Genomic DNA, 13,806 nt, shown 5'->3' with positions numbered 1-13,806 from the left:
TAGGTTTAATTTTGGGACGAAATCATTTGAAGGGAGCCATTGAGGTAATACCTGGTGTGATAAATTCAGGATTTAAAGAACAGCTATATGTTACTGTAAAAGCCAATTATCCCCTAAGACTCACCCCAAAGGATACTTTTGCCCAATTAATATTATTGCCTTGTGTCTCTGAAAGGCACCTGCCGGCAGATTCAGTTTCTAAGCAGCTGGACAGAGTATATTGGTCACAGTTAGTAAGACAAGAACGCCCTTTATTAAAACTTAGAATTAATAATAAAAATTTTCTAGGAATAATCGACACAGGAGCCGATATTTCGGTATTGTCTAGTCGGTTTTGGCCTAGAAACTGGCCTTTGCATGTAGCACCAGCTAACCTAGAGGGAACAGGACAGGTTTCACAGCCTGCTCAAAGTGCCAACTATCTCCATTGGGAAGATTCTGATGGGAACAGTGGAGTATTTAAGCCTTATGTGTTAGAGTCTTTACCAGCTAACCTATGGGGAAGAGATATTTTAACCAAAATAGGATTATTATTAGTTACTCCAAATTCTATAAGGTCAGTTGAGGAAGTTAATCAGAGGTATTTTCCTAGAGATGATAGGGAGACCTTTCAGGAAGAGTATCTGTTTACAAGCCAGTCTCCACGACAAAGATTAGTAAATGCTCCAAACCAAAATTTTTACTAGGGGCCCTGAGCACTTCCCCGATCCCTAAGACAGCTGAAAAAATCACGTGGCTCACAGAGGAGTCTATATGGATTTCTCAGTGGCCCATCTCAGGGGAAAAACTTAAAATAATTCATAGATTAGTTGAGGAACAATTTCAGGCTGGTCATATTGAACCAACGCTTAGTCCTTGGAACACACCTATTTTTGTTATTAGGAAAAAGTCAGGAAATTGGAGATTACTACAGGATTTAAGGGCAATAAATCATGCAATTCAGCCTATGGGATCATTACAGCCAGGACTTCCCTCCCCCACAGCCATTCCCTTAGATTATAGCTTGATGGTAATAGATTTAAAAGACTGCTTTTTCTCTATAAGGTTGCATCCTGAAGATTGTGAAAGGTTTGCTTTCACTGTCCCAGCAATTAATTTTAAGAAACCTGTTAAGAGATATTGCTGGAAGGTTCTTCCTCAGGGGATGCGTAATAGTCCTACACTGTGTCAAAAATACGTTGATCAGGCAATAGATCCCATAAGGAATAGCTTTCCTGATGCATATATTATTCATTTTATGGATGATATATTATTGGCTCATGCTAATCCAGAGATACTTTCAGAAATTTTTACTCAGTTAGAGGCTTCACTTACAGCAATGGGTTTATGTATAGCTCCTCAAAAAATTCAAAAGGTGTCTCCTTTTCAATATTTAGGCCAGATAATTCAAGGACGTACAATCCGTCCTCAAAATCTTCAGATAAGAGTTAAGGAGTTACGTACCCTTAATGATTTTCAAAAATTATTGGGAGATATTAATTGGCTAAGGCCATCCTTAAAACTAACTACTTCTGAGTTAAGTCCTTTATTTCAGATATTACAAGGGAATCCTTCTCCAACCTCTCCACGTCAGCTAACTTTGGAAGCTAAAGCAGCCTTGAAAAAGGTTGAAGTTACAATTAAAAATGCACAGCTTACTAGAATAGATCCTAAAGAAATAGTGTATTTATTAATATTTCCAACTGAGCATACCCCAACAGGAGCCATATGGCAAAGATTAGGAGTTATTGAGTGGATTTATTTATCCCACTCTCCTCAAAAAACATTAATTCCTTTTCATGATTCTATAGCTCAATTAGTAATTAAAGGTAGAACTAGGATTTTACAATTAATTGGATCTGAGCCTGATATCATAATTATTCCATTTTCTGCTCAACAAACTAACTGGCTTTTTCAAACTTCTAACTATTGGCAGATAGCTTTTGCTGATTTCCCTGGACAGATAGATAGCCATTATCCTCATGATAAGATTGTACAATTTGCATCATTAACATCACTCATTTTTCCAAAAATTGTACGAACTTATCCAATAGAGGGAGCTTTATCGGTGTTCACAGATGGTTCTAACTCCGGTAAGGCAGGTTTTTTCAGTTGTGTTCACACAGAAGTGATACAAACTTCTTATACTTCTGCCCAAAGAGCAGAGCTTCAAGCTCTGATCTGTGCCTTAGATTACTTTTCAAATGAGCCTATTAATATTTATTCTGACAGCTTATATGCAGTCGGAGTTACCAAAAATATTGAAACTTCAATGATTGGGTTTACTTCATCACAGGAGTTATTTGAATTATTTCATAATTTACAAAAGACAGTGCTAATGCGAAAGTACCCATGTTTCATAGGACACATTCGAGCCCATACTAATCTTCCTGGACCTCTAGTTTCAGGTAATGACAAAATTGATAAGTTAGTAGCTTTTTGTCAACAGATGTCTTCATATGACTGTGCACTAGCTTCCCATTCCTTGCACCATCAAAATGCTTCTAGCTTACGTAAAAAATTTAGTATTACCAGAGAACAAGCTCGTCAAATTGTAAGCCAGTGCCCAAAGTGTGTTATTCACACTCCATCTCTGCCATCAGGGGTAAATCCCCGTGGATTAAAACCAAATCAGATATGGCAGATGGATGTAACTCATATTCCTCAATTTGGTAAGCAATGTTATGTGCATGTCATAGTGGACACTTATTCTAGATTTATTTTTGCCACAGCACGTACTAAGGAAAATGCTCAACATGTAATTTCTCATTGCTTAGCAGCTTTTTCCGTTTTAGGGTGCCCTATGCAGATTAAAACAGATAATGCTCCAGCTTACGTAAGCTCTTCTTTTCAACAATTTTGCCAAGAATTTAAAATTAATCATAAAACAGGAATTCCTTATAACCCCCAAGGTCAAGCCATTGTGGAACGAGCTCATTTATCTATTAAGCTTCAATTACAAAAATTAAAAGGGGGGAATAGGATTGTCACTCCCCAAAATAGCCTTAATCATGCCTTGTTTGTTTTAAATTTTTTAAACTGTGATGCAGAAGGTCACACTGCTGCTGAGAGACAAATGTCTCCTTCAGTAACAGGCCCCTTAGGCAGAGTTCTGTGGAAAGACTTACAGACTGGTCAGTGGAAGGGTCCAGATCCGGTAATAATGTGGGGAAAAGGCCATGCTTGTATCTTCCCAGAAGGCTCTTTCCATCCTATTTGGGTGCCTGAACGTGCTATCAGACATGGAGGAGATAGAACCCAGATTCAAGAGACTGAGGATCGACCCAGAGGAGTCACTACCCAGAAGGAGGAGATTTCAGAAAAGGATGAAGAAAGACCAGATTGAACCAGTCGAAAAGCTGATTTCGTGGAAAGACATAAAGAAACTAACAACCCAGGCTTCCCAAATACTTCGACGCCTAGGAAAAAACAGGACCCCAGTCTTGATGGTAGCGACAGTAATTGCCCTACTGGGCTGTCAGGTAAAAGGGAATCAAATAGACACTTATTGGACATATTTCCCAGATCCACCCCTGGTACACCCAGCTGTGTGGACTGGAGAATCTATTCCAGTATTTACTAATGACTCATTCATGATGGGAGGATTTACAGATACTCATATTACTCCCAATCATGTGACTAGATTTAATTATTCTGGCTACAGTGCCCAATTACCCTTGTGTTGGTCACATGATAAACATGCTGGCTGTCTGAAAGTATCATTTGAAGAAAAGACAGCGATTGGTAAACCTAGACTGACAAATAATTCTATTTATGGGGACTTAAAACCTAACACTAGATCAGTAATTAAAATGGGACTTTCCCATAACAAGCCAGTCATTTCTGCAAAACCTCCACAGATATCCCACTGTCCAAATAGTTCTATAATTGAGATCGGCACCTTTCCTAAATGGATGGATTGTGTAAATGCCTTTCCTGTACAACATAAGGTGTCTAAAGATAGTGGGTATATTTTAGACTGGTCTCCAAAGATTGATAAAAGACAATTACGAAGAAATTCTGCTATGACACCTGCAGGATTTGTCAGTAATATTTTGACTTATAGTGAAGGAGGTATTCAAAAAGATATTTGGTGCTTAATTGCTGCCTCAGAGTATTTACATTTTACAGATAAGCCTTTACCAAAATTTGTCGGCAAGAACTGTAAAGAGGGATCTTGCTATGGCTTAAGAGCTTGTGTCCAATCTCCTTATGTTTTAATTATTGGAAATGTAAAAGTTAAATGGATGGGTGACAGATATGTTATTGCTTGTAATAAGTGCAACCTAACCAATTGTATTACTAGGTATAATGGAGGAAAAGGAGTGCTGATACTTCATCAGCCCTCTTTTGTTTTATTACCTGCTAATATTTCAGAGCCATGGTATGCTGATGCTGGTTTACAAGTCTTGCAGCAAATTCATGCTCAGCTAACAAGACCTAAACGTGCTATTGGAGTCATAATTGTTGGTGTCTTAGCACTGGTCTCATTTATTGCCTCAACAGTCTCTGCGTCTCTAACGTTGTCTCAAAATATTCAGCATGCAAAATTTCTTAATAATTTAGCTCAAAATAATTCCAAGGCTCTGCGTAATCAAGTAAATATTGATGAAAGGATTGAGACTAAATTAAATGCCTTAGAGGCAACTGTTATAGACATAGGTAATGAACTTTCAGCCTTAAAATTTAAGGAGAGGCTTAAATGCCATGCTAATTATAAGAATGTATGTGTTACAGCTGCCAAGTACAATGCTTCTCTCTGGGATTGGGAGAAGGTTAAAAACCATTTATTAGGTATTTGGCAAAATAGTAATAATAGCTTGGATATTCTGGAACTTCATCACCATATCCAAGACATTCAAAATAATAAAGCTGATTTTTCAGATCCTTCTTCTTTGGCTAACCAAATATTGAAGGAGTTAAATGGATTCAACCCTGGAAATATTCTTAAACACTCCGCTTGGTACATTATTGGATTATTCTCTTTGCTGTTAATTCTCTTTTGTATTGTAACTATAGGATGGAGAGTCTTCCAATCAAGAATCCAGGAACTCCAGAGAATGAACCGCCGCCTCATTTTTAAGACAAAAAAGGGGGAATATGTGGGACGCCATTCTCACACGTGATCGGGTGCCTCCCGTTGAGGGTCTGAGGCACTTTGGCAAAAGTCGAAGTTTTTCCCGTCCCTCTCCTGATGAGAGAGCCCATCCGTGTGGGGGTGTGCCTGACCACTGACCCCGGGGACCCAATCGCTGACCCTGACCTTGGAGTGCAGCCCCCCCCTCAACCTTCATTGGATGGAATTCTCCCCTGAATCTCTGGTTCCCTAATAAAAGGCTACTCCCCGGCGTGCTCGCTCTCTCTCTCCTGCTAGCCCTGAGTAATCCTTGCTGCCCTGCTGGGCGGCTAGAGGAGCGAACCAGAGAGGGGAGCCGTCTCGGACCTAGCAATAGAATTAAGGTAATTGAGTCTTGTGTTTTTATTTCGATCTCGTCTAACTAACTTTATGCCTAGAACCTCATTAATGAAACCACTGCGCAGGCCGCGTGGTAGAGGTATTGTTTTCTTAATTGCCATCTCAGATCATTTATGGTTGCTATATATGAAGACAAGCAATTGCTTTTTGGCACTGGGAATCAAACCCAGGGCCTCACACGTGATTAGGTGAGTGGTCTACCACTGAGCTACATCCCCAACCCCAGGGATTTAATCCAGGGTGCTTAACCACTGAGCCACATTCCCAGAACTTTTTGTTATTTATTTACTTTTTTAAAAATATTTTTTTAGTTATAGACAGGCACAATACCTTTATTTTATTTTTATGTGGTGCTGGGGATTGAACCCCAGTGCCTCATGCATGCTAGGGAAGCTCTCTACCACTGAGCCATAACCCTGGCCCCTTTTGTTTTTTATTTTGAGATAGGGTCTTGCTAAGTTGCTTAGGGCCTCTGCTAAATTGCTGAGGCTGGCTTTGAACTTGAGATCCTCCTGCGCCACTGGGATTACAGGTATGTGCCACTGTGACCAGCAGAAAAGTGAGTTTTGATACATTGTGTAATCATCAAATCAGTAATTAGCACATTCATTGCCTCAAACATTTATTATTTCTTTGTGGTAAGATATTCAATATCCTCCCTTCTAGATATTAAATTTTTTTTTAGTTGTAGGTGGATACAACATGTTTATTTTATTTGTTTATTTTTATATGGTGTTGAGGATCAAACCCAGTGGCTGACAAGTGCTAGGTGAGCACTCTACCACAGAGCTACAACCACAGCCCCTCTTCTAGATAGTTTGAAATATACAATACATCATTAGGTTGATCTTGTACCCTGTAGTTTTACTGAATTAATTCATTAGCTCTTATATATTTGTGTGTGTATGTGTGTGTGTGTGTGTGTGTGCACGTGCGCGCGCGCAGTGTGTACACACGCATGCACGTATTCTTTGAGTTTTTCCTTATATAGGGTCATGTTATCTGTGAATTGAGATAGTTTTCCTTCTTCCTTTCTTAACCGGATGCCTCTTATTAATTCTCTTGCTTACTTGTTTAGGCCAAATTTACAGTAGTATAATGTTAAATATTTTGTTCTATCAATGTGTTGTTAATTAATTTTTGTATATTGAACACCTTTGTATTCCTAGGATAAATCTTACTTGATTATTATGCTTAATGACTTTTTTTTGGGGGGGGTTACTAGGGATTGAACTCAGGGGCACTCAACCACTGAACCACATTCCCAGCCCTATTTTGCATTATATTTAGAGACAGGGTCTCACTGAGTTGCTTAGGGCCTTGCTAAGTTATTGAAGCTGGCTTTGAACTTGTGATTCTCCTGCCTCTGCCTTTCAAGCCACTGGGATTACAGGCCTGAACCACTGTGCCCCACAATCCATTATTTTTCCATTATGTATTTGAATTTCTGCTCAGTACTTTATTTCCTTCTTTTTTTCTAGCTTTGGGTTTAGTTTGCTCTTATTTACTAGTGTCTTAAGGTATAAACTATTGAATTGAGATTATTAAATTGAGACCTATTTGGTGGTATATAATTGTTTATAGTATCTTCTTAAAATTATTTTTATTTTTTTAAAAATATTTTTTAGTTGTCAGTGGATTTTTTATTTATTTTTATACAGTGCTGAGGATCGAAACCAGGGCCTCACACATGCCAGGTAAGTGCTCTACCACTGAGTCACAATTCCAGCCCCATTTTTATTTTTATAAGGTTGGTAGTAATGTTTTCAATTTCAGTTTTTATTTTAGTAAGTTAGGTTATTTATTTTTTAATCTTTTTCTCTTAACATAGGCATTTAGAGCTATAAACGTTCTGCTGAGCATTGCTTCTGTTACATCACAAAAGTTCTTATATGTTGTACTTTCATTTTCAATCTTTTATTTTCTTATTTCAAATATGATTTCTATTTTCACCCACTGGTTGTGGGAGTGTTGCTTAGTTTCCACATACCATGTACTTATTAATTGTTTGATTTTCCTTTGTTATTAAATTCCAGATTCATCTCACTGTGCTCAGGGAACATACTTTATATCCTTTCCTTTTAAATTTATTGAGGTTTGGTTTGTCACTTGCAATATGTTCTGTTCTAAAAAAATAAGACATGTTCACTTGAGAAGGACATATATTCTAGTCTTGTTGGTATTTTCTATGTGTGCCTGTTAGGTTTGTTGGCTTATAGTATTTTTCAGGTTCTTTATGAAGTATCCAACTATTACCGTGAAGCAATTTGTTCTTTCTATTATGTTTTGTATATATATATATGCTTGAATTACTAACTCTTCTTAATTAATATATAATGTTCTTTGTCTCAATAGTATTTTACTTATAGTCTATTTTGTGTGATATAGTATAATTACACAGCAGTTTAGTTACTCTGTAATATGTAATGTATTTTTCTGTCCTTTAACTTTCATCCTATTTGCATCTTTGGATCTAAACTGGAACTCTTGTAGATAGCATATAATTTGATCATTTTATTTAATCCACTCTTCTAATGTTTGTCTTTGATTAGAGAACTTTATTTATTTATTTATTCATTTATTTGTGGTATTGGGGATTGAATCCATGGCACTTGATTTCTGAGCTACGTCCCCAACCCTTTCCATTTTTAATTTTTGAGAGGGGTCATTGCTATATTGCCAGGATTGGGCTTGAATTTGCAAACCACCTGACTCAAGACTTCCAAGTAGCTAGGGTTATAGGTATACACCATTTGATGTGGCTTAATCAATTTATTTTTAAATTAATTACTGATATAAAAAACTTACTTATGCAGTTTCAATATTTTCTATATATGTTATACCTTTTAAGCCTTTTTTCCTTTGCTAGTGCTTTCTTTTGTGTTTAGTTGAATTATTGTAGTGTACCATTTTGATTCCCTTTTCATTTAATTTTGTGAATATTTATATATTTTCTTTGTGATAACCATGATATTTATAGTTAATAAATTTCTGAGACAAGGGAGTGCCACCATTATGCATCAGCCTCAATGCACCAGCCTCTGCTGCCCAGGGATTTTGAACATGTCTGGATTGTCAGGGATTGCTCTCAGCAGACTAGCCCAGGAGAGAAAAGCTTGGAGGTAGTAGCACCCCTTTGGCTTGGTATCTGCCTGGACTAAGAATCTGGATCGCACGATGAACCTAATGAACTGGGAATATGCCATCCCAGGAAAGGAGGGGACTCCATGGAAAGGAGGCTTGATCAAGCTGGGAATGCTCTTCAAAGATGATTATCCATCCTTACCACTGTAAATTTGAGCCACTGATGTTTCACCTGAATGTGTACCCTTCTGGTACCGTGTGTCTGTACATCCTGGAGGAGGGCAAGAACTGCAGGCCAGACATCACAATCAAGCAGATCTTAGACCCCAGTCACGCAGAGGCCTACAGGATTTACTGCCCAAACGGAATGGAATATGAGAAAAGTGTTCGAGTACAAGCCAAGAAGTTTGTACCCTCACAGGCAGCAACCCTGTGGCACTGCAAAAGGAGGAATTGGTTTGGCAAAAACTTGTTTACCCTGTTGCAAATCTCAAGTCGCTCTTATAGTTCCCAGTTGCATGGGAAGGTGGGGGGGGGCGCCATCTTTCATTTCCCCCACTGGCATACAGTTCTGAATTAGCTGAATTGCCCGTTTTCATTCAGAGTCTCTTTTTTTTTTTTTAAATAATATGCTTCCTTAAGCATAGAGATTTTTTTTTAAGAGAGAGAGAGAATTTTTTTAATATTTATTTTTTAGTTCTCGGCGGACACAACATCTTTCTTTGTATGTGGTGCTGAGGATCGAACCCGGGCCGCACACATGCCAGGCGAGCGCGCTACCGCTTGAGCCACATCCCCAGCCCCAGAGTCTCTTCCTTCAGTCTTTTGTATTTTTTGATTGTTATGTAAAACTTGCTTTCATTTTAATATTGATGTCAGTATTTTAACTGCTGTAAAATTATAAACTTTTAAATTTGAGTAAACCCCTAGGAGCTAATTCAGGTATGCTTTACTGTTCAGAGCTGTCTCAGCCTCCAGCAGGCTGTCCCTGTCCCTCCCTTCCCACACCCTTCTCTCAGAACCTGGCTGTTGTGCCTCAGATCCAAGGTCAGCAGGATCTTGACCGGCACCTACACCATTTTAGGTGGGGAGCCATTTTATCTAGGTACTCCTAAGTTTGGATTTAGGAGCCATTTTATCTAGAGATTCTGAGACAATGCTGCTTAGCCTCCCATAAGAACATGTATCTGCTAAAGGGTGGACCCCACCCCAACCCATGACAGAACTCCTAAAGCATGCTTGTGAAATTCCTCTTGCAGGTATAAAGCTGCTCTGTGAGTGCCGCTCTCCTCAGAGGGACAGCCTTGTCAGTTTGCTCCATGCTCTGACAATAAATGTCTGTGTCGCAATGGGGCAAAAGGTGTGACATCTGCAGTAGAGGGGAGAGAATGTCCACGTGCTGTGCTTCTGCCCTTTTCAATACTTTATTCACTCAAATCACTCAATACAATTTCACTCTATAGGTTCTTTTTTTTTTTTTTTTTTGGTGCTGGTGATTGAATCCAGGGCCTTGTGCATGTGAGTCTATAGGTTCTTAATCAAGAAAATGACAACCCTTACTGCTAGATACTGCAATAGACATAATCAATTCACAGCAAACAATTCTAGATTAATTCTAAGCACTGCAAACACACTTAATCATGACAAGCCCATGACAGACATTCCCTCTGCATGCTAAGCTCAAGTGTCAGATCAAAAGTCTCAAGCCTTAGGCTTTAAGTCCAGCAGATGCACACTAACTCAGACTGAGGTGATCAGATCAGGAACTAAGGTAGGCTTCTCCAGGGATGGAGCTGGTTGAAGAGAGGGCCTTAGGGAGAAGCTGCAGCTCTCACCAGGGTCAAGATGTGACTGTAGAGTTTGAGAGCAGTGAGAACAACACAGAGGATCAGACAAACAATGAAAAGTGTTGGGATGTCAGTCCAAGTTCTCATCAGGGTCTCCAGCTTGTGTGCATCATTGTTGGCTGGCTGAATGTCAGTTTATTTTCTCCAATATTTATACCAGATTTTGGGGCTTTTAAAAATATTTATTTTTTAGTTGTAGGTGGACACAATATCTTTATTTCAATTTTTTAAATATGGTGCTGAGGATCAAACCCAGTGCCTCATGTGCGCTAGGCGAGAACTCTACTGCTGAGCCATAACCCCAGCCCTCAAATTTTGGGGCTTCTGACCCCCCTTTAAATCCCTATCAGCTGGGGCTGGGGATGTGGCTCAAGCGGTAGCGTGCTCGCCTGGCATGCGTGAGGCCCGGGTTCGATCCTCAGCACCACATACAAACAGGGATGTTGTGTCCGCTGAGAACTAAAAAAAAATAAATAAATATTAAAATTCTCTCTAAAAAAAAAAATCCCTATCAGCTGCCACCAGGTTTCTTAGTGACATCATTTACTCTGGGGTTAAAACATCTGGTATGGTGGTCCCCACCCTGATTTTCTCACCTTTACCTCTTAGAGGGCTAGGACAGCCTGCAGAGACTTCACTCTGAATTTATCAGGGTGGGGAGAAGTGACTTGTTTGTGCCTGAGGGTCATAGTGGAGGGCTCCTTTTGGAATGCCAGGTGAGACTAGGCACAGGCCTAAGGCCATCCTCACAATGTCTTGCGTGGGATTCCGATGGTGGTGTGGTCCATGGACTTTGCGTGGACTTTGTGAGTATTCTTAAAAAAATTATATATATAATTATATATATATATAAATTATATATATATATATATATATATATATATCTCCTAAATTTCTAGCAACTAAATTTGAATTATTACTAACATGGTTTCAATAGCATACAAAAACTTAGATCTCATATGAATCTTCCCTTCCTCTTATGTTGTTGTACAGATTATATCTTCATAGATGGTGTGCTCATTAACATAGATTTACAAGGGTTTTATATACTTTTAAAATCATGGAAGAAATAAAGAGTCCAATGATAATGCCTTCTATATTTGCCTATGTTGTCACTCTTATCAGTGTTATTTATTTCTTCACATGACTTCAAGTTCTGTTTAATGAGTTTTCATTTCAGCCTCATGGACTCATTTTAGTATTTTTTGTAGGGTAACTCGACTAGTGGAGAACTTTCTCAGCTTTTATTATTTGAAACTGTCTTAACTTTTCATTCATTTTTTTTGTGGTTCTGGGTATTGAACCAGAAGTACTCTACCCCTAGCCCTGTTTAAAATTTTTATTTCTGGGCTGGGGATGTGGCTCAAGCGGTAGCGAGCTTGCCTGGCCTGGGTTCGATCCTTAGCACCAAAAACTAAAACAATAAATAAAAAAAAATAAAATAAAATTTTTATTTTGATGGGGCTGGGGCTATAGCTCAGTGGTAGAGTGCTTGCCTAGCATGTGTGAGGCACTGGGTTTGATTCTTAGCACCACATAAAAAAATAAACAATTAAAATAAAGGCATTCTGTCCATCAACAACTACAAAAAAATTTAAAAAATTTTTTATTTTGAGGCAGGGTCTCTCTAGGTTGCAAAGGCTGGGTCAAACTTGAATCCTCCTGCTTCAGACTCCTGAGTCTCTGAGATTACTAATGCACCCAGCTCTCATTTACTTTCAAAAGATAGTGTTGGTGTTTATATTTTTTGGTGACAATTTTTTCTTTTTCTTTTTTAACTGTAGAGAAAATTTTATTAAAAATCTGAAAAATATTCTTAAAAGATTTACTTTTCCGAGAACTGTAGCTACATGCTGTTACAACATGAATTAAACGCAAACACAACCCCCCACCACCAAAAACAAATGCAGAATGTTTTCTCTGATATTAGGAGGCTGACTCATAGTGGGGTAGGGAGGGGGAGCATGGGAGGAATAGATGAATTCTAGATAGGGAAGAGGGGAGGGAGGGGAAGGGAGGGGGCAGGGAGTTAGCAAGGATGGTGGAATATGATGGACATCATTACCCAAAGTACATGTATGAAGACTCGAATTGGGTGTCAACATACTTTATATACAACCAGAGATATGAAAAATTGTGCTGTATATATGTAATAGAATTGTAATGCATTCCGCTGTCATTTATTTTTTTCAAAAATCAATAAAAAAGAGGGCTCGGGATGTGGCTCAAGCGGTAGCGCGCGCCTGGCATGCGTGCAGCTGGGGTTCGATCCTCAGCACCACATACCAACAAAGATGTTGTGTCCGCCGAGAACTAAAAAATAAATAAATATTAAAAAATTCTCTCTCTCTCTCTCTCTCTCTCTCTCTCTCTCTTTCCTCTCTCACTCTCTCTTTAAAAAAAAACATTCTGATCAAAGATAAATTGCCTAACAAATAATATGAATGACTTGAGAAGAATGAACTCTTTATTGGAAGCACCATTTTTAAAAAGGACACAGGGGCTGGGGCTGGGGTTCAGCAGTAGAGCCCTTGTCTAGCATGTGTGAGGCACTGGGTTCAATCCTTAGCACCACATAAAAATAAATAAACAAAATAAAGGCATTGTGTTCATCTACAACTAAAAAAAAAAATTAAATAAATAAATAAATAAAAGGAGCATAAATGGTGAGTGTGTTCAGATATAAACATTAAATTGACCTTGGAACTAGAAATCAGCATTTTGTCATGTGTCATTAATATACATAAAAGTGAATAGTGTCAAAAGAATAGCACCTGTAACATTCAAAACCAGTTTTGTCAACTAGACAATTACATACTCTACAGAATGTATCTTGCTTATTAACATCATTAAATATACAGGTAACGGGCTGGGGTGGTGGATCAGCATTAGAGTGCTAGCCTAGCATGTGTGAGGCCCTGGGTTCTATCCTCAGCACCACATAAAAATAAATAAAATAAAGGCATTGTGTTCAACTATAACTAAAAAAGAAAAATTAAAAAAAAATACAGGTAACAATTTTAAGTGAAAAAAGCAAGAATAACTACAGAAACTATATAAACACATGGAAATTGAACAATAGACCTTTGAATAATGAATGGGTCATAGAAGAAACACAGGGGAGAAATTTTAAAATTCTTAAAATCAATTGAGAGTAGCTATACAATGTATCAGAATTTTTGGGACACTTCGAAGTTCTGAGAGGGAAGTTTATACATACGAGTGCCTACATAAAAAATCAGAATGATCCCAAACATCCCAAATAAATCACCTTATGATTTCATCTCAAGGTCTTAGAAAACTAATAACAAACTAAACTAAAAACTAGCAGAAGGAAAGAAATAATTAAGATCCTAGATGGAATTATTGAAATAGAGAATAAAAATACAAAGAATCAATGAATCAAAGAGTTTGTTCTTT

At 38.2% G+C, this 13,806-nt stretch overlaps 1 pseudogene; it reads left to right on the top strand.

Annotated features, from left to right (window-relative positions):
- The first annotated feature begins 8,518 nt into the window (after window positions 1–8,518).
- Window positions 8,519–9,119, top strand: LOC113175411 (SUMO-conjugating enzyme UBC9 pseudogene; annotated as a pseudogene).
- The last annotated feature ends 4,687 nt before the right edge of the window (window positions 9,120–13,806 follow it).

This window comes from Urocitellus parryii, chromosome X, assembly GCF_045843805.1.
Source record: "Urocitellus parryii isolate mUroPar1 chromosome X, mUroPar1.hap1, whole genome shotgun sequence".
Classification (NCBI taxonomy): domain Eukaryota; kingdom Metazoa; phylum Chordata; class Mammalia; order Rodentia; family Sciuridae; genus Urocitellus; species Urocitellus parryii.
The sequence above is the reverse complement of the archived record's forward strand: the minus strand, read 5'-3'. Positions and strand labels throughout refer to the sequence as shown.